Below are 20126 nucleotides of genomic sequence, written 5' to 3' on the forward strand. Positions count from 1 at the left end.
CAACACAGACCACTCCCCCTGTATACTATGACAGCACAGGAGGTTACCCCTGTAAATTATGACAGCACAGGATGCTACCCCTGTATATTATGACAACACATGCAACTCCTTCTGTATAGGAAGACACTACATGCCGCTTATATATAATAATAGTAACAAGACACCACAGGCACCTCCCCCTGTATAAAAGGGAAACACAGGTTGTACCCCCTGTAGAGTAGGACACATAGCGCTCCCCTATATAGTACAATGCCATTATATGTACAGAAAAGCGGTAACGGCGGGGTCTGCGCCACCTGTATTACGGTAACGGCGGGGTCTGCGCCACCTGTACTACAGTAATGGCGGGGTCTGCGCCACATGTATTACGGTAATGGTGGGGACTGCGCCACCTGTATTACGGTAATGGCGGCGTCTGCGCCACCTGTATTACGTAACGGCGGGGTCTGCGTTATCTGTATTACGGTAACGCAGGGTCTGCGTCACCTATATTACGGTAACGGCGGGGTCTGCGCCACCTGTATTACGGTAAAGGCGGGGTCTGCGCCACCTGTATTACGGTAACGGCGGGGTCTGCTCCACCTGTATTACGGTAACGGCGGGGTCTGCGCCACCTGTATTACAGTAATAGGACACTAGAGTGTCAGCCACCTGTACAGGGATAATGCAGCACCAGAGGCTGCTCCAGCTGCACTATAACAAGGCACCAGAGGCTGCTCCCCCTGTAGTACAGAACCTGACACCAGAGCTGCTCAGCCTATAGAATAATAATAATAATATCATTACCTGCTGCCAGACACAGCAATGGCTGCTCTCTGCTCCTGCTGCCTTGTGGGAATGATAGAAGGAAGGCGGAGCTCAGACCAGGGGAAAATGGCCGCCGCTCCTGACGTCACTACACGGCCAGGGAACCTATTGCTGCTGCCGGGCTGGTCTACAAGAAAATGGCCGCCGGCCTCCTGCACTGAGGACATGTTTTGTAATAATCATTACAGAACACGGGCTGTGAGCGGGGTGTGGGAGGGGAGGGGGCAGTCACCAGGAAGCGGCCCGTGCCAATCATGCCCTACTTCCTGCTTTCCTCCTTACTTCCGGTCACACAGATCAGGTAAGGTTGGTTCTATATCGGAGTGGCTGAAGGGACCTTGTGACGTTTTGAGGGGAGGAGCTACGTCACCAGGGGGAGGAGCTACGGGTGAACAGGGTACCCGAAAAGTACCCTCGCGGGCTCGCTTCGCTCGCCACCTAATTACTAAAGGTAATAGTTGGTGGCGTGGACAGTAGAGGAACTATCCCGCTGGCGTAGCTCCTCCCCCTTGTGTCGTAACTCCTCCCCCAAATGGAAAAGGTCCCTTAGCCCACTTGATTCTAGCATCTACCGATCTAGCATCTACCGGAGCTGCCTGTAGTGTCTTGTTATTATTATTATTATTATACAGGGGGAGCAGCCTGTGGTGTCCAGTTATTATTATTATTTTACAGGAGGAGTAGCCTGTGGTGTATTATTATTAATATTATTATTATTATACAGGAGGAGCATCCTGTGGTGTCCTATTATTATCATTATTTTGCATTGGTTGCAGCCTGTGGTGTCCTCTTGTTATTAGTGTTATACAGGGGGAGCAGGTTTTTGTGTACCGTTATTATTATACAGGGACAGCATCTTGTGGTGTCCTGGTATTGTTATTATACATTGGGAGTGGTGGTGATGTCCTACAATAGAGGATGAATGGTCTGATGTGTCCTGCTTTTGAAGACATCTGTTATTATTTTTATACTGGGGTGCAGCCTTTAGTGTCGTTATTATTATTATTATTATTATTATTACTATTCGTTTTATTATATGTAATTGTGGAGATTGAAAATTTTGCTAAAATTTTAGGATATATTAAAGCAGAGACCATAATATCCCTGGCATGTGTAACAGATGATAATTGGAGCAGTATGAAGAAAATGTATATCACACTCCTGGGAGTGTCACTGTGACGTCATTTATATCTATAGTAATAATACAGGGACATGACTGGGGAGGTGAGGGGATCTGGGAGTGTCACAGTGACATCACTTACATCTATAGTAATAATACAGGGACATGACTGGGGAGGTGGGGGGATCTGGGAGCATCACAGTGATATCACTTATATCTATAGTTATAATACAGGGAGGTGAGGGGATCTGGCAGTATTTACAGGGATATTGATGTCTCCCCTATTTCACAGGGTTAAACAGTGGTAAAGAAGACATCCGATCGCATTGTGTTAGAGGGACTGAGCAGAACCCAGAGCCCTATCACTGTGCCTCCACCTCACTCACTGATACATGAGACACAATAACCAAAAGATCCTGGAACTCACCAACAAGACGATTCAGCTGCTGACTGGAGAGGTGACTTTTGGGTATGGGACATTATACAGTAACACCGGGGGACGTGTCTGGGTGATGACTGGAGAGGTGACTGCTGGGAATGGGACATTATACAGTAACACCAGGGGATGTGTCTGGGTGATGACTGGGGAGGTGACTGCTGGGAATAGGACATTATACAGTAACACCAGGGGATGTGTCTGGGTGATGACTGGATGTCAGGAATCGACTTACCAGGCTGACATCCGTCCGCCGCTGCGGACTCCGTCCTGGCTCCCTGCGGTCACCTGTCACCTATGCCCCTGCCATGGGACATCATCAAGGGCCTGGGAACACTCCTGAGACAGCGGGCGTGTAGCGCGCCGCGTCCCCGCTAGGCCGCGGCGTGGGCGCCGCCATGACAGTCTGCAAACAGCCAGTATACTGCGGCCAATCCGGTGCTTGGCCGCACCCACTTTTCCTTCACTCACCCAATCCCTGTGCACCATGGGGTACATAAGAGACTGCAGGTTCAGTCTGCAGGCATCCTGGACTTTGTGTCTCTCCAGCGACCCATGTGAAAGGATCGGTTCCTGTTTCTCCTGTGTTCCTGGTTCTCTGCTTAAGAACTTGTACTCCTGGTTACTCTGCACAGCTCCGTGGAACTTCAAGGCCCAGCAATACCTGCAACCTGCAATTAGGCTTCACACTCATCACCACCTTGTGTGCTTCAGCCTGCAGTTGAAGACTGACTCCAGGTGTGTTTCATTCCTCCACCTGTGACACAGCTTGCTGCTGCCAGTGCCTCATCACCTGCACTGTGAAGTCAGACTCCTGCCTATGCTCAGGTTTGCCATTTCCATCTACTGCCTAAAGTTTCCTGTTTTAAAAACCTGCACTGGTTTCCAAACCAGAACCATTTCACAAACTCTTGTTCTTCTGTTTATATATACCGGATATTATTTTCTCAAGTCATCTGTCATCCATTGCCATAGACTTTCAGTTATCATACTGAGTGATTGACTTTATTCATCTGTTATTATTGTTTCTGCTACCATTCTGTTTTATATAATCTGCCAAATAAAATACCATTGCGCTCATGCGCAGGAACGTTATCCAGCCTCCTCGTTTTCTCCCATCTACCTCCACTGACCCACTAGCGCCCCCTCCGGGGACACAGACCAAACACAATCTGACAGTAAGTCCAGGATCGATGGACTCGGATGGTGGACGGAGTGTGGGGTCAGAGGCCTTGCAAGATCTGGTCTCCCGTCTGGATGGTCAAGAGGTTGCGCAGCAGCAGATGCTTCACTTCCTGCAAGGGATGTCCTCCCGATTGGATACACTGCAGCAATCCCTGCCTAGTGTACTCTCTCCTACTGTTCCTGTTACTCCAGCACCTGCCAGTGCTGTAAGTTCTTCTATGTCGGCTGCATCAGCTCCAGTGTCACGTCTGCACCTGCCCGTGCCGAGCAAGTATGATGGCAGTCCTAAATTATGTCGCGGGTTTCTCAATCAATGTGAAATACAGTTTGAGTTATTGCCACATAATTTCCCCACGCCAAGGTCCAAGGTTGCCTACATCATCTCCTTGCTCTCTGGATCTGCTCTGAGTTGGGTGTCTCCTCTGTGGGAACGTGCTGACCCTCTGATCAACAACTACACAGACTTCGTGTCAACTTTCAGACGGATCTTTGACGAGCCTGGTCGTGCAACATCAGCTTCGGCAGACCTGATCCAACTTCGTCAAGGTACCCGAAGCATGGGACAATATGTCATCCAGTTCCAGACGTTGGCTGCAGAGATTCAGTGGAACAACCAAGCTCTGGTAGCAGCCTTCTGGCACGGACTCTCGGATCGGATCAAGGATGAACTGACGACCCGTGACATTCCTGTTCAACTGTCTGATTTGATCTCCCTGTGCATTAAGTTGGACTCTCGCATCCGCGAACGCAATAATGAACGCGCTCGGAGTGAGCCACGCAGATCAAGGTTCATACCTTCTGTACAGTTCCAGTCTCCCTCTTCTGACGAGCCTATGCAGATAAATAGGTCCCGCCTAACTCCTGAAGAGCGGGCAAGAAGAATACGTGAGAGACTCTGCCTATACTGTGCTGCTGCGGGCCATCAGATTAACTCCTGCACGGTGCGTTCGGGAAACGCCAGATCCTGACTTGTAAGGGAGGAGTCAAGTTAGGATCTTTCAGTCAAGCTCCTTCTCAACAAGATCTCATTCTTCCAGTGACGCTAGAGACTCCAGTTGGGCTCCAGTCTGCGTCAGCATTAGTGGACTGCGGTGCTGCAGGAAACTTTATCACCCAAGCTGCGGTAAATAAATTTTGCCTATCTACCTGTGAACTTTCTTGTCCAGTGTATATTACTGCTGTGGATGGTAGTCGAATCTCCAAGGGGAACATTTCTCATCAAACTGCCCCAGTGGTTCTGGGAGTTGGATTTCTCCATTCTGAACTGATTAAGTTCCTGGTCATCCCTCAAGCCACCCAGGAGATTGTCTTGGGCATGCCTTGGCTCCAGCTACATAATCCACAGTTTGACTGGTCAACGTTGCAGCTTACCTCATGGGGTTCACATTGTCATCAATCCTGCTTAGCCCAAGTGTGTCCCATAAAGTCTACCGAAGTTAAGACACAGTCAAGTCTCCCAGCAGCTTATCAAGACTTCTCAGACGTCTTCTGTGAAAAGGCTGCTGATATTCTGCCGCCCCATAGGGAATGGGATTGTCCCATCGATCTCCTTCCTGGCAAGAATCCACCTAGGGGTCGCACCTACCCTTTGTCTGTTCCTGAAACTGAGGCGATGAGTAATTACATCAGAGAGAATCTTCAGAAAGGATTCATCCGTCCGTCATCATCACCCGCTGGTGCAGGTTTCTTCTTTGTTAAAAAGAAGGATGGAGGACTGCGTCCATGCATTGACTATCGGGGTCTCAATGACATTACCATCAAGAATAGTTATCCATTACCACTCATTACCGAATTATTTGATAGAGTTAAAGGGGCCCGCATTTTCACCAAGTTAGATCTCCGCGGTGCCTATAATCTCATCAGAATCCGGAGTGGTGACGAGTGGAAGACAGCTTTCAACACTCGAGATGGCCATTATGAATACCTGGTAATGCCATTTGGGTTGAGTAATGCTCCAGCAGTATTCCAACACTTTGTGAACGAAATCTTTCGTGATGTCCTGTATAAGTACCTCGTTGTTTACTTAGATGATATTCTTATCTTTTCCCAAGACCTTCCATCTCATCGCCTACAAGTCTGTGAAGTTCTCCGACGTCTTCGTGAGAACCGTCTCTACGGGTAAAACTATCTAAATGCACCTTTGAAGTTCCCTCTATACCCTTCCTGGGTTATATAATTTCCGGATCGGATCTTCAGATGGACCCGACAAAATTGGAAGCTATTGCCAATTGGTCCATTCCAAATTCTCTCAAGTCTATCCAGCGGTTCCTGGGTTTCGCCAACTACTATAGAAAATTTATTCGAGGATTCTCCACTCTCATCGCTCCTATTACCAACCTGACTCGGAAAGGGGCAGACCATTCCAACTGGTCAGAAGAAGCCTTGGCAGCCTTCCAGAAGATCAAGCTAGCCTTTATGTCTGCTCCAGTGCTGTCTCAGCCAGATGTCAACAGACCGTTCGAGTTGGAGGTAGATGCCTCTACCGTTGGGGTTGGAGCTGTTCTCTCCCAGAAGGGATCTGATGGGAAAGTCCACCCTTGTGGATTTTATTCTCGCAAGTTTCTTCCTGCAGAAGCTAACTACTCCGTGGGAGATCAAGAGTTACTGGCGATCAAGCTGGCCCTCGAGGAATGGAGATATCTTCTAGAAGGGGCCAAACATCCGTTTAACATCTACACGGATCATAAAAACCTGCTATATTTAAAGGCAGCTCAGTGCCTTAACCCTCGCCAGTCCAGGTGGGCTATGTTTTTCTCACGTTTTAATTTCAAGCTTCATTTCCGCCCAGGTTCACAGAATGTGAAAGCCGACGCGTTATCCCGATCCATGGAATCTGAAGAAGGAACATCTGACTCAGTGCCACATTCCATCCTGAGTCCCGTGGTTTTCGCTGCATCTCAAGTCTCCCCAACTCCTCCTCCTGGTAAGACTTTTGTTTCCCCAGAACTCCGTCCCAAGTTGCTATCTTGGGCCCATCAATCCAAGTTCACTGGTCATCCTGGTGTCCTGAAGACCTTCAAGTTCCTTTCTGCGACATATTGGTGGCCAAAGATGAGAATGGACATCCAGGATTTCGTGGCATCCTGTCCTAAATGTGTGCAGCACAAGACTCCTCGTCAGTCTCCAGCAGGTCAGTTACAACCCTTGTCTGTCCCTAGTCGTCCCTGGTCACACCTGTCCATGGATTTTATCACTGACCTTCCTCCTTCTCAGGGACATAATACCATTTGGGTTGTAGTGGACAGATTCACCAAGATGGCTCATTTTGTTCCTCTCCAGGGTCTCCCTTCTGCCCCGAAACTTGCCCAAATCTTCCTACGGGAGATTTTCCGCTTACATGGTTTACCCTCAGAAATAATATCTGATCGGGGGGTACAGTTTGTAGCGAGGTTTTGGAGGGCCCTCTGTTCTGCCATGCAGGTCAAATTGAAGTTTTCGTCTTCATACCATCCTCAGACGAATGGGCAGACAGAGAGAGTCAATCAAGAACTTGAGACTTTTTTAAGATTATATGTGTCATCTTCCCAGGATGACTGGTTCGATCTGCTCCCATGGGCCGAGTTTGCCCATAACTTTCGATACCATACTGCTACTGAAACGACACCATTCTTTGCAGTATATGGGCAACATCCCCGTGTACCTGATTTCCAAGAACTCCCTCATATGGATGTTCCTGCTGCCACTACTGCTCTGACTCAGTTTTCATCTATTTGGAGAAAAATTCACGTTTCCCTCAAAAAGGCCTCCAGTCGGTACAAGGTCTTTGCCGACCGCAAGAGACGTGCGGTTCCCCATTTGAAACCTGGGGACAAGGTTTGGTTATCAACCCGTAACCTTCGTCTCAGGGTCCCATCCATGAAGTTTGCACCACGCTTCATTGGCCCTTACCCTATCGAGAGAGTCATCAATCCAGTGGCCTACAAGTTGAAATTACCATATTCCCTTCGTATACCTAACGCTTTTCACATTTCTCTCCTCAGACCTCTAGTCCTAAACCGCTTTCAGAATACTCTTCCAGTAGGTCCCAAGGTTCGAACTCAGCGGGGCGTGGAATTCGAGAACAACAAAATTCTGGACTCCCGTTGCCGGTATGGACGTCTCCAGTACCTGGTCGATTGGTCCGGTTATGGCCCAGAGGAGAGAAGCTGGGTGAATTCGTCCGATGTCCATGCTCCTAGGTTGGTCCGTGTCTTCCACAGCACTCATCCCTCCAAGCCACGTGGGTGTTCGGTGTCCACCCCTAAAGGAGGGGGTACTGTCAGGAATCGACTTACCAGGCTGACATCCGTCCGCCGCTGCGGACTCCGTCCTGGCTCCCTGCGGTCACCTGTCACCTATGCCCCTGCCATGGGACATCATCAAGGGCCTGGGAACACTCCTGAGACAGCGGGCGTGTAGCGCGCCGCGTCCCCGCTAGGCCGCGGCGTGGGCGCCGCCATGACAGTCTGCAAACAGCCAGTATACTGCGGCCAATCCGGTGCTTGGCCGCACCCACTTTTCCTTCACTCACCCAATCCCTGTGCACCATGGGGTACATAAGAGACTGCAGGTTCAGTCTGCAGGCATCCTGGACTTTGTGTCTCTCCAGCGACCCATGTGAAAGGATCGGTTCCTGTTTCTCCTGTGTTCCTGGTTCTCTGCTTAAGAACTTGTACTCCTGGTTACTCTGCACAGCTCCGTGGAACTTCAAGGCCCAGCAATACCTGCAACCTGCAATTAGGCTTCACACTCATCACCACCTTGTGTGCTTCAGCCTGCAGTTGAAGACTGACTCCAGGTGTGTTTCATTCCTCCACCTGTGACACAGCTTGCTGCTGCCAGTGCCTCATCACCTGCACTGTGAAGTCAGACTCCTGCCTCTGCTCAGGTTTGCCATTTCCACCTTACTGCCTAAGTTTCCTGTTTTAAAAACCTGCACTGGTTTCCAAACCAGAACCATTTCACAAACTCTTGTTCTTCTGTTTATATATACCGGATATTATTTTCTCAAGTCATCTGTCATCCATTGCCATAGACTTTCAGTTATCATACTGAGTGATTGACTTTATTCATCTGTTATTATTGTTTCTGCTACCATTCTGTTTTATATCATCTGCCAAATAAAATACCATTGCGCTCATGCGCAGGAACGTTATCCAGCCTCCTCGTTTTCTCCCATCTACCTCCACTGACCCACTAGCGCCCCCTCCGGGGACACAGACCAAACACAATCTGACACTGGAGAGGTGACTACTGGGAATGGGACATTATACACAGGGCCGGTGCTAGGGTTTTCGGCGCCCCCCTGCAAACAATAAATTTGCGCCCTCCCTCCCATACATAATAAAGGGACAGCATGTGCCAAAGGGGCGTGCCTCTAAAAAGGGTTTTGGTCTAACAAGAAAGGGGCATGGTCACACATTATTATCCCCAATTCAAATTATGCCACACAATAGCAAAATCTTATTCCCATTACACCGCACATGGTGCCCGATTTATATTGCACCACACAGTAGTGCCCCGTATTCACGTTATGTCACACAGTAGTGCCCCTTAGTCACATTATGCTACACAGTAGCGCTCCTTATACACAATGCCCACAGTAATGTGCCTTTTACACATAACATCTGCAGTAGTAATGCCCCTTCCACATAACGTCCACAGTAGTAGTGCCCCTAACCCATAGCACCCACAGTATTAGTGCCACACATAATGCCCACAGTAGTAGTGCCCCTTATGCATAGCACCCACAGTATTGGTGTCACAAGAATGTCCACAGTAGTAGTGCCTCTTACACTTAACACCAACAGTAGTAGTGCCACACATACTGCCCACAGTAGTACTGCTCCTTACACTTAACACCAACAGTAGTAGTGCCACACATAGTGTCAACAGTAGTAGTGCCACACATAATGCCAACAGTTGGGTGTGCCACACATAATGATCACAGTAGTAGTGCCCCCTACCCATAATGTTCACGGTATTAGTACCACATGTAATGCCCACAGTAGTAGTGCCCCTTATACGTAACACCCATAGTAGTAGTGCCACACATAACACCCACAGTAGTAGTGCCCTTTACACATATGTCCATAGGAGGGGAGAGAGGGGGTAGTGCAGTACTTACTGCACATGGGAGATCAGCAGGGTGGATTGCAGTGGCGGATTTATGGGCCAGGTTGCTCCTGGGCACAATATTATTGGCTGCCACCAACCCCCTACATTTTAAAAATTCAATTATTCTTTTTTAAGTCCTAAATTGGCATTTTGACTAAAGCATAACAGACGACAAACACTGGCTTCACTCAACCTACGCGGTCACAGGCAGATAAGAAAGGTGCAGAGATGCCCAGCAACAGTGACACTTCACTATGTGCCGCCTTATCCTGTCAGCTGTCACTGCATTATGTTGCCCACATCCCCCGTCACTGCCCTATGTGCCCCCACATTCCCTGAAACTGCCTTATGTACCCCCACATTCCCTGAAACTGCCCTATGTGCCCCCACATTCCCTGAAACTGCGCGATGTGCCCCCGAATTCCCTGATACTGTGCTACTCACAATACCGACGCCAGATTCTTGATGTTTGAAATCCCGACAGGGGCGAGGTAAGTATGTTTTGCCCCTCCCCTACCACTCTCTTCCCACAGCCTAACCCTCCTTAGTGCCTAACCCTAACCTTTTCCTGGTGATGCCTAAACCTAACCCCCTCCCCGCAGTCTAACCCTAACCCTCCCCCATTAGTGCCTAAACCTAACCTCCCCCAGGCGGTGCTTAACCTTAACCAACACAGGGAATAGGGAAAAGAATAGGAAGGAGATGGGAGGAATAGGAGGAGGAATAGGGTAGATGGGAGGAAAATGGGAAGAATGTAGGAGATGGGAGGAATAGGGGGAATAGGTCGATCCAGGAGTAATAGGGGATGATAGGATTATAGGGGGAGGAATAAGAGTAAACAGAAGGAATAGGGGTAGATGGGAGGAATAGGGTAAGGAATAAGGGGGCATGGGGGGAAAGGGAAAAAAGATGGGAAAGTATAGGAGAGAAAAAAACCTTCATAATAACTAATAATATTATTATAATACTCAGAACAAACCTTTACACCATTTGGCATGTGAATTCTAAAGAACAAGAGTTTGTGAAAGGGTCCCTACTCTGATGGTCTTTATTTTCTTTCATAGGGCGGGATATACAAATGATAAAATGCTGTAAAACCCCCGTTTTCTGGGTTTTTACCGCATTTTTATATGTACTAAGACCCCACCGCACGGTTTACGCCACCTGGTGTATCTCCATCTTTTGATGGCGATACCCCATAGAAGCCTATGGGCTTCTTACCGCCGCTGCATTCCGCCGCCGACCTGCGCCGCTCACGACAACCTCCCTCACCCCGGTCCCCCTCCTCCTCCGGCTACAGGGGGGAGAAGGAGGAGCACGGGACTCCCTGCACGTCACCTCCTGGGGCTGGGAGGTGACAGAAGCCGCCACAAATCTTGTCCTGTGGACCATCACTGATCGCAGGACACCTCTGGCATCGCTTTGTGATACTAACCGCATATGTTAGTACATATGCGATTAGCATCATTGCGTTGACCAGCGATGACCCGCGATAAGTGACAGTACATCCCGCCCATACTGTGAATGTAAAAAAATCCCCCAATGAGTAATCTTATTCTATAGTACCTCATTAATAGTGCAATCCAGGCAGTTGCAGACTGCAGAGGTGTCACTTCTGCACTGCACAGCACCCAATCCATCTACAACATCCTGCTACCAAGCTGCACAGTACCAGGAAGAAAGGATAGCACACCACACGCTCCATGCGCACCTGCAAGAAGTTAAGCAATGTGACACTAAGCATGGAAGTAGGAAGGATCGCAGTCAGTAACTCCCGCCCATCCCCTACCACTCACCAGTCTCCTCCTTTAGTGCCGCCCATCCCCTACCGAGGTTCGTTCTACTTTGAAATAATTATAGCCGCCAGTGGAGTCTTCTTATGGAGTGCGGAGCTGAGCAGGGCTGCCCGCATTAGAGCTTGTATTGTGCTCTAGTTGCTCCGCCCTCCCCCAGCAGCGCTTCATGCTGACGGCGCCGCTGTGCCTGTCAGACAGTGTGACAGAGCAGCGTTAGCCGGCAGGTACAGCGCACGGCAGCAGGAATGCAAAGCGGGGAGAGCGCCTCTTTAGCCCAGCGCCTCCCTGCAATGCATCCCCTTGCTGAGCGGGTTCCGCCGGCCCTGATTATACAGTAACACCGGGGGACGTGTCTGGGTGATGACTGGAGAGGTGACTGCTGGGAATGGGACATTATACAGTAACACCAGGGGATGTGTCTGGGTGATGACTGGAGAGGTGACTGCTGGGAATGGGACATTATACAGTAACACCAGGGGATGAGTCTGGGTGATGACTGGAGATGTGACTGCTGGGAATGGGACATTATACAGTAACACCAGGGGACGTGTCTGGGTGATGACTGGAGAGGTGACTGCTGGGAATGGGACATTATACAGTAACACCAGGGGATGTGTCTGGGTGATGACTGGAGAGGTGACTGCTGGGAATGGGACATTATACAGTAACACCGGGGTATGTGTCTGGGTGATAACTGGAGAGATGACTACTGGGAATGGGGCATTATACAGTAACACCAGGGAAAGTGTCTGGGTGATGACTGGAGAGGTGACTGCTGGGAATGGGGCATTATACAGTAACACCAGGGGATGTGTCTGGGTGATGACTGGAGAGGTGACTGCTGGGAATGGGACATTATACAGTAACACCGGGGGATGTGTCTGGGTGATGACTGGAGAGGTGACTGCTGGGAATGGGACATTATACAGTAACACCAGGGGATGTATCTGGGTGATGACTGGAGAGGTGACTGCTGGGAATGGGACATTATACAGTAACACCAGGGGATGTGTCTGGGTGTTGACTGGGGAGGTGACTGCTGGGAATAGGACATTATACAGTAACACCAGGGGATGTGTCTGGGTGATGACTGGAGAGGTGACTGCTGGGAATGGGACATTATACAGTAACACCAGGGGATGTGTCTGGGTGATGACTGGAGAGGTGACTACTGGGAATGGGACATTATACAGTAACACCGGGGGACGTGTCTGGGTGATGACTGGAGAGGTGACTGCTGGGAATGGGACATTATACAGTAACACCAGGGGATGTGTCTGGGTGATAACTGGAGAGATGACTGCTGGGAATGGAACATTATACAGTAACACCAGGGGACGTGTCTGGGTGATGACTGGAGAGGTGACTGCTGGGAATGGGACATTATACAGTAACACCAGTGGATGTGTCTGGGTGATGACTGGAGAGGTGACTGCTGGGAATGGGGTATTATACAGTAACACCAGGGGATGTGTCTGGGTGATGACTGGAGAGGTGACTGCTGGGAATGGGGCATTATACAGTAACACCAGGGGATGTGTCTGGGTGATGACTGTATCACTGTGTGTGTCAGGTTCATATAAGTTGTCAGGATGTCACTGTGACTGCTGGGAATGGGGCATTATACATTAACACCAGGGGATGTGACTGGGTGATGACTGTATCACTGTGTGTGTCAGGTTCATATAAGGTGTCAGGATGTCACTGTCTATGTCTCCATGCAGGAGAGGGAGTATATAGAGGAACACAGGGGTCTATACAAGGACGTGATGATGGAGAATCACCGGCCCCTCACATCACTGGGTAAGAGGAGACTGTCATGTATTGTACAGGGGAGAGCAGGTATGGGGGTCCCCTATATACACACATCATCTGATAATCACATATATATATATATATATATATATATACTGTACTCAGTCACTGTGTGTCTCCTACAGATGGGCCCAGTAACAGAGATACCCCAGAGAGATGTCCCCGTCCTCTGTATTCCCAGGATTGTACAGAGGAGAATCACAGGACCGCACAGGAGGATCCGGTAGGTGGGATTTAGGGTCTCGCCCATATACCAAAGTTACTGTCCCTCTGATCTGTAAAGACGCTGTGTGTGTATTTTGCACTGATGTTATACTTTCTCCTGCAGGGTCCACAGGTTATCCACAGTATAACTTTGGGACATGAGGTAGCGACAGCGGATTGGCACCAACGATCAAAGCTTTTGGCCTTCCAGAATGCAATGGGCCTATATCCTATTCTATCGCCTACATCAGGCAAATCAGTTTTTTGTTTGGTGCGGCAGGAGCCAGACCATGGTCAGAGGGCTTCTGTTTTTTATTTTAGAGTCTTACTCTTTTTTGAGTGATTCGTACCTTAGAAAGAGTCGCTCCAACAATTCCTGCCGGGTCGCAAAAACACTTACGCATGAGTACATTGCTGTTTCGGAGGGCGTCTGTGTAGGATGTACTAGCAAGTCCAGCAGACATTACCAGGCTGTGCCCGGAGCACAGGGAATAGGTAAGGCATCGGTTCTGTTAAGCGGGGAAACGCGAGACACAGCCGCACTGTTTTGGGAGGAGACTATCAAACAGTCTCTGACGCGGCTGCCACCCTGGGTGCACCAGCGCTAGGCCTCAGGTATTATAGGCTCCAGGAGTAGTATGAGGCTGGGATCCCTGGGGTTGATGTCAGCATTGGGGAGTAAGATGCTCTCCCGGTTCATGACCAGTTTCCTCCGAGTTTCCCACCATGAATTGATTTCCTGCTTCCGTCTGAGACGCTGTGTATCTAAAGGACCCAGTCGCAGCTTAGGCGGCTGTGTGACTTGTGCGTCGGTGTTCATTTGGGCGTCTGTATTCACTGTAGGTCACTAATAGCGTCTAGATCCACTCAGCGTTCACTAACGTATTGATCGATCCTGGAAGCGGGGTGACGTCTCCCTGTATCCCACTCTCCTGAGCCAGGTGATACAGCACTGAGTCTCTGTCTACCTTTAAGTATGAATATTTGAATACTGTAAGTGCTTGATGCATATGAGTCTGTAAAGTATTACTGCTGTTTCTTTCGCTGTTCTAGAATACGTTTAAAGTCCTATATAAGGTAATGCAGTAATGTTTCTCATATATACCTGAAATGTGTCTGTAGTTGAATATGTGCTCATATTGCTTACTATACCAATGTATAACCTGTGACTGATTGCTTGTATGATTGCTGACTTTACTATAATTCTGTCAGTTTTTTGTGTATTTCAATCCTCAATGCTGGTGCAAAGCAGGGAGGGATCGGATTGTATGTCACTTTAATAAGTTTTAAAGTGATTTCAGTCACAAATTGTGTACAGATGTGTGATTTGTTTATCATGTCTAAAAGAGGCAAGTGTGAGGAGAATACACTCTCCACAGTTGCACCAACACTAATTTCATGTTTGTCTTGTAACCTCTCAGGATTTGGTTCAAAATGGATTATGTGCAAATTGTTTTAGCTCTCACCAAAGCTTCTTAAATAATCCGAGGCAGGCACAGGTTGAAATGGAGCCCCCATGTGCTACGTTTGCACAGTCATTATCCAGTATAGCTGAGTGGATAATGCCATCTCCCATACCAGGGTTAGGTTATACTATTAACCCTTACATGCAACATTCCACCTGGGGTTTATCATATCAGTACAGGTATCTGCAGCCATTTAACAAAAACAGGCTGAAAGGCTGATGGAAAGTAAATCAGATAGACATGAAACAACATCTTCACAGTCTACACATGTTTCAGATGGGGATACTTCGGAGGATGAGAACTCATCGCACTCTGGGTCTGCATACAGAGATGAGGATAAAGGTCTCAGCTCAGTGGACAAACCTGAGCTAATTAGTGCTATGAAGGCCTTTCTATCCTTAGAAGAAGCAGCAGAGCCTTTGTTAAAATTCAAGGCACCTGTGTTTAACCGTCCCAAAACAGGACTGAATTTCCTGGGTCAGAGCAGCTGACGGAAATTATGCAAGAGGCTTGGGTAACACCCAGTAAGAAGTTTAGAATTCCAAAGGAAAGGATTCCCATTATCCTCTTCCAGGTGGGGACTGTTTATAAAGAGAGGTGGCTCTCAAAGTTGATACACGTTGTTCAACTGGTGTGAAAATCTACATTACCTCTGCCTTCAACATCATTAAATGATGTCATGGATAGGAAAATAGATGGGGTTTTTTAAAACCATTTTCTTCCTGTCTGAGGCAGTCATAAGACCAGCCATGGCTTCAGCCTGGATGGCAAAAGCAGTGGTGGCCTGGGCTGATGCATTGGAGGATGATCTTTCATTGGCATCTAGAGAGCAAAAATCCCATATTGCACATATTAAACAGACGGCTATGTTTATGGAAGAAGCAGCCTTGGACATGGGTACTATTGTCTCTCGAGCATCAGCCTCAGCAGTAGCAGCTCGCTGAGCGGTCTGGCTACGTACATGGGAAGCTGACTCAGAGTCCAAGGAGGTTCTAGAGTCTTTGCCTTTTACTAGAGATATTCTTTTTGGTAAAGAATTAAACATTATTTTGTAGTCAGAGGCAGACTCCAAGAAATTGAAGTTTCCTTCCACACACAAATCCAAACCTAGGTTTCCAGCTTTTCTGCCCTTTTGAACTCAAGGAAAAGGAAAGGGTTATGCTAAACAGTCCCAATCTGACAAGTCTGGGAAGACTAAAAAGCATTGGGCTACCAGAGTCAGAAGATAAGCCATCAGCCTGATGGTGTGGTCCTCCACCTGGAGGACCCCAGGGTGGGAGGCAGACTTCTTCATTTTGCACATGTCTGGCAGCAGTCCACCATAGATGCCTGGGTGCAAGAAGCGGTATTTCACGGTTATGCGTTTGCTTTCAAGAAACACCCTCCTCAAAGGTTTTTTTTGTACCAGCCCATCTTCATTGGAAACGAAGACCAGGGCTATTTCAGGAGTTGCTTCAGTCAGGAGTGATAATTCCAGTTCCCCTGCACAATGAGGACAAGGGGGTAAATTTACTAAGATGGGAGTTCTATTTAAGATGGGATGTTGCCCATAGCAATCAATCAGATTCTACTTCTCATTTATCTAGCACCTTCTAGAAGATAATACCTGTAATCTGATTGGTTGCTATGGGCAACATCCCATCTTAAATAGAACTCCCATCTTAGTAAATTTGCCCCAAGGTTTTTATTTCAACCTGTTTCTAGTTCAGAAACAGAAAATTGAGATCGACCATACTCATTCTCAAGATGCTGAACAAGTACATTTGGGTGCTTCGGTTTCATATGGAAACTTTACGTTCCATTATTTTGGCCATGGAGCTGGAGGATTTGATGGTATCTCTAGATATCCAGGATGATTACCTGCATGTTCCTATAGCACTGTCCTATCAGTGCTATCTCAGGTTTGCTATCCTCCAGCAATATTTTCAGTTTCAGGCCCTACCATTTGGACTGGACACAACTCCTAGAGTATTCAGCAAAATTATGGTGGTAATGGCGGCTTATCTCCGTCGGCAAGGGATAAGGAGTTTTCCATACCTCTACAACCTATTAATCCTGGCACAATCTGAGGAATTGCTTCAGTGTCATCTGCAACAGACAATAGCTTGTTTACAGAGACACGGTTGGCTCATAAATTGGGCAAAGTCGTCCCTGGTTCCGTCACAGCGGATTACTCACTTGGGCGCTTGATCTGACACTGATGAAGCCGCTGAAAACGGACCCTGAGGTGGAAAAACGCGTTTGAGAGGGATAAAGACAAAGTACCGTGAGTTAAAGAGTAAGCCTCTCACCCCTTGCAATACCAGGTGGAGAGCTCACAACTTACATTTACCGGCCGGTGAGCTGTCATCACTCATACCCCAGTGCACAGGGTTAAGAGTGCTATGAAGCTTTGGTGACCCTTTGATTCATATGCTGCTAGCTTGTGCAGCCAGAAAGGATAACATCTATTTTGAGTGCGTTGGCTATATGTGCTCTAATCCTGGATCAATGCAAAAAAAGGGCTAAGCTAATCTACTAACTCTGCTTCTGTCACTGGAAATTGGCTGTCTATCTTTACAAATCTTATAGGACATTATTTTAAAAGTGTGCTCCTTCCATCTGGGCTGGGAGAATTGTGCCAGATATGGATGATTGAAAGGCTGCTCGGATAAGGAAATATATGTTCGCTCATTGGGGTATAGTAAATCATTGTGCTAATTACCGGGACTGTTAGCATAGCACTTACCATTATAAAGTCCAGAGCTATTTATAATCTTGTCATCAACTTGCTAGGGCAATTTTTAAGAAGAATTATATTTTATGATTATATTTTATTTGATTAATCATTAATGTGATACTGGCCGGTATCTCTTTGTTTGTATTTATTATATTTATTTCTTTTTTGTCATCTTTGTGTATGTACATTATAAAAAGATAAATTTAAATCTCATAACCAAAGTGGGTAGCGCTGTCTCATTCTTTGTCTGTATATTCTTTCTTGGAGGGTTTTTCGGATCATCCCTCAGAGTTCAGCTGCTTTCACTGGGTTTAGTGATTAGCGCCAGGTGCAAATACATTTTTTTGACTTGGGGGCTGTGTTGGATTCGGGTCTTCAGAGAATAATTTTACCTCTGAATAAAATGTACAAAATTCAGTAAAGGATTCAGGAGCTACTACACAGTCAAAGGGTATCCACTCACGCAGCAGTGTGTGTGATGAGTTTGATGGTGTTGACATTCGACATGGTGAAATATGCTCAGTTCCATTCGATGCCTCTACAATGTCTGATCCTTTCCAAATGGAATGGTTTTCATCAGACAATAAAAACTCTGACTATAGTCCTTCCTCTGGAATTAAGGAGATCGTTAGCCTGGTGGCTGCAGACAACCCATCTGGACAAAGGGAGACCCTTTTGAATATCATATTGGGAAATTCTGACAACAGATGCCTGTCTTCAGGGTTGGGGAGCAGTGTCAGGAAGAAGTTGCTTCCAAGGGCAGTGGACCAAGAAAGACAGTTGCCTGACAATAAATATATTGGAACTTCGGGCCATTTATATAGCACTCATTCAGGCAAAGGACATTCTTCAAGGGAAACCAGTTGAAATTCGCTCGGACAATGCAACAATAGTAGCGTACCTCAATCATCAAGGAGGAAGTCGTAGCCAAAAAGCAGTGAAGGATGTAAGCCGCACGTTAAGGTGGCCAGAACTTCATCATCCAGCCTTGTCTGCAGTGTTTTTTCCGGGAGTCCTAAATTGGGAAGCAGATTTTCTCAGTCGACACCCTATTCATGCAAATGAATGGGCCTTACACCCCGAGGTGTTCCAGATTCTGGTAGACAAGTGGATGTTACCGGAGATAGATCTCATGGCATCCCGTCAGAAGAATAAAGTTCATGCGTACTGGTCAAGAACAAAGGATCCCAGGACGACCTTTGTGGATGTCAGTGAGATGGGAATTTTGTCTGGCCTATGTGTTTTCACCAATCGCCCTGTTACCTAGGGTGATGCGAGATGAAAAACAGGGAAAGGGCACCGTGATACTAATAGCTCCGGCTTGGCACAGAAGACATTGGTACACAGATCTGCAAAGGATGTCGATGGATGCTCCATTTCTACTCCCTCAACATCCAGATCTGCTGTCTCAGGGTCTTTTTTTTCACAAACATGTGGATCGGCTGTCTTTGACGGCGTGGCTCTTGAGACTTCCATTATGAAAGCAAGAGGATTCTCACAACAGGTAATTCAAACAATGCTTAGAGCAAGGAAACCTTCCTCAGCTCGCATTTATCACCGAATATGGCAAGCCTATATTCAGTGGTGCAGTGACCGGAAATTTGACCCTTGGTCTTTCAGAGTCCTAACATTCCTTCAGGCAGGAATGGACAAAGGACCACATGTGGCTTCCTTGAAAGTTCAGGAGTCAGCATTGTCTGTATGGTTCCAAAAGAAAATTGCTAACCTGCAGGATGTTTGCACTTTCTTCCAGGAAACGCTTCACATCCAACCTCCCTGCAGTGCCTTGAGATATAAGTTTAGTCCTAAAGGCACTTCAAGTTGCTTCATTTGAAACACTAAAGCAGGTGGATCTTAAATGGTTGACAGCTAAAGCTCTCTTTCTACTGGTTGTTGCTTCAGCTAGAAGAGTGTCCGATACGGGCATTATTATGTCGTCCTCCATTTCTGATTTTTCATCCAGATAAGCGGTTCTTAGAACCAAATCTTGTTATCTTGCTATAGTGTTGTCTAAATTCCATCTTAACAAAGAAATTATTTTCCCAGCCTTCCAAGGGACGGACTTTTCTGCGGAAGATGCATCATTGGACATAGTTCGTGCCTTAAGGATCTACGTGGATCATATCAGTGCCATCAGAAAGACAGACACTCTCTTTGTTCTCTACAGATTTTACAAGAGAGGATGGCCTGCTGACAAGCAGACACTGGCGAGGTTGCTTCGCATGACTATTTCAGAAGCATATTCTCAAGCTGAACTCCCTATTCTGGCTAATATCTCTGCTCACTCTACTCGTAAGGTAGGTCCGTCATGGGCAACACAACGTGGTGCTTCACCTAAACAGATATGTAAGGCAGCCACATGGTCTTCCATTAACACATTCATTAGACATTATGCCTTTAATACCGCAGAACGCTGAATTCAGGCAAAAGATTCTCTTGTCCAATCAGGAGCATCCCACCCACTAAATTTGCTTTGGGACAT

The 20126-nt window shown here is 47.4% G+C and overlaps 1 long non-coding RNA gene across 2 annotated transcripts; it reads left to right on the forward strand.

The window, feature by feature from the left end:
- The first annotated feature begins 1039 nt into the window (after positions 1 to 1039).
- LOC135043027 (uncharacterized) lies at positions 1040 to 13467 on the forward strand. Of its 2 annotated transcripts, none has more exons than XR_010236053.1 (4): positions 1040 to 1108; positions 2220 to 2396; positions 13165 to 13243; positions 13381 to 13467. It is a non-coding gene; the product is annotated as an uncharacterized LOC135043027 (long non-coding RNA). The 2 variants fall into 2 exon arrangements; XR_010236052.1 differs by having other exon boundaries at positions 2220 to 2385.
- The last annotated feature ends 6659 nt before the right edge of the window (positions 13468 to 20126 follow it).

The sequence above is a fragment of the Pseudophryne corroboree genome, unplaced genomic scaffold, assembly GCF_028390025.1.
Source record: "Pseudophryne corroboree isolate aPseCor3 unplaced genomic scaffold, aPseCor3.hap2 scaffold_847, whole genome shotgun sequence".
NCBI classification, from domain to species: Eukaryota; Metazoa; Chordata; class Amphibia; order Anura; family Myobatrachidae; genus Pseudophryne; species Pseudophryne corroboree.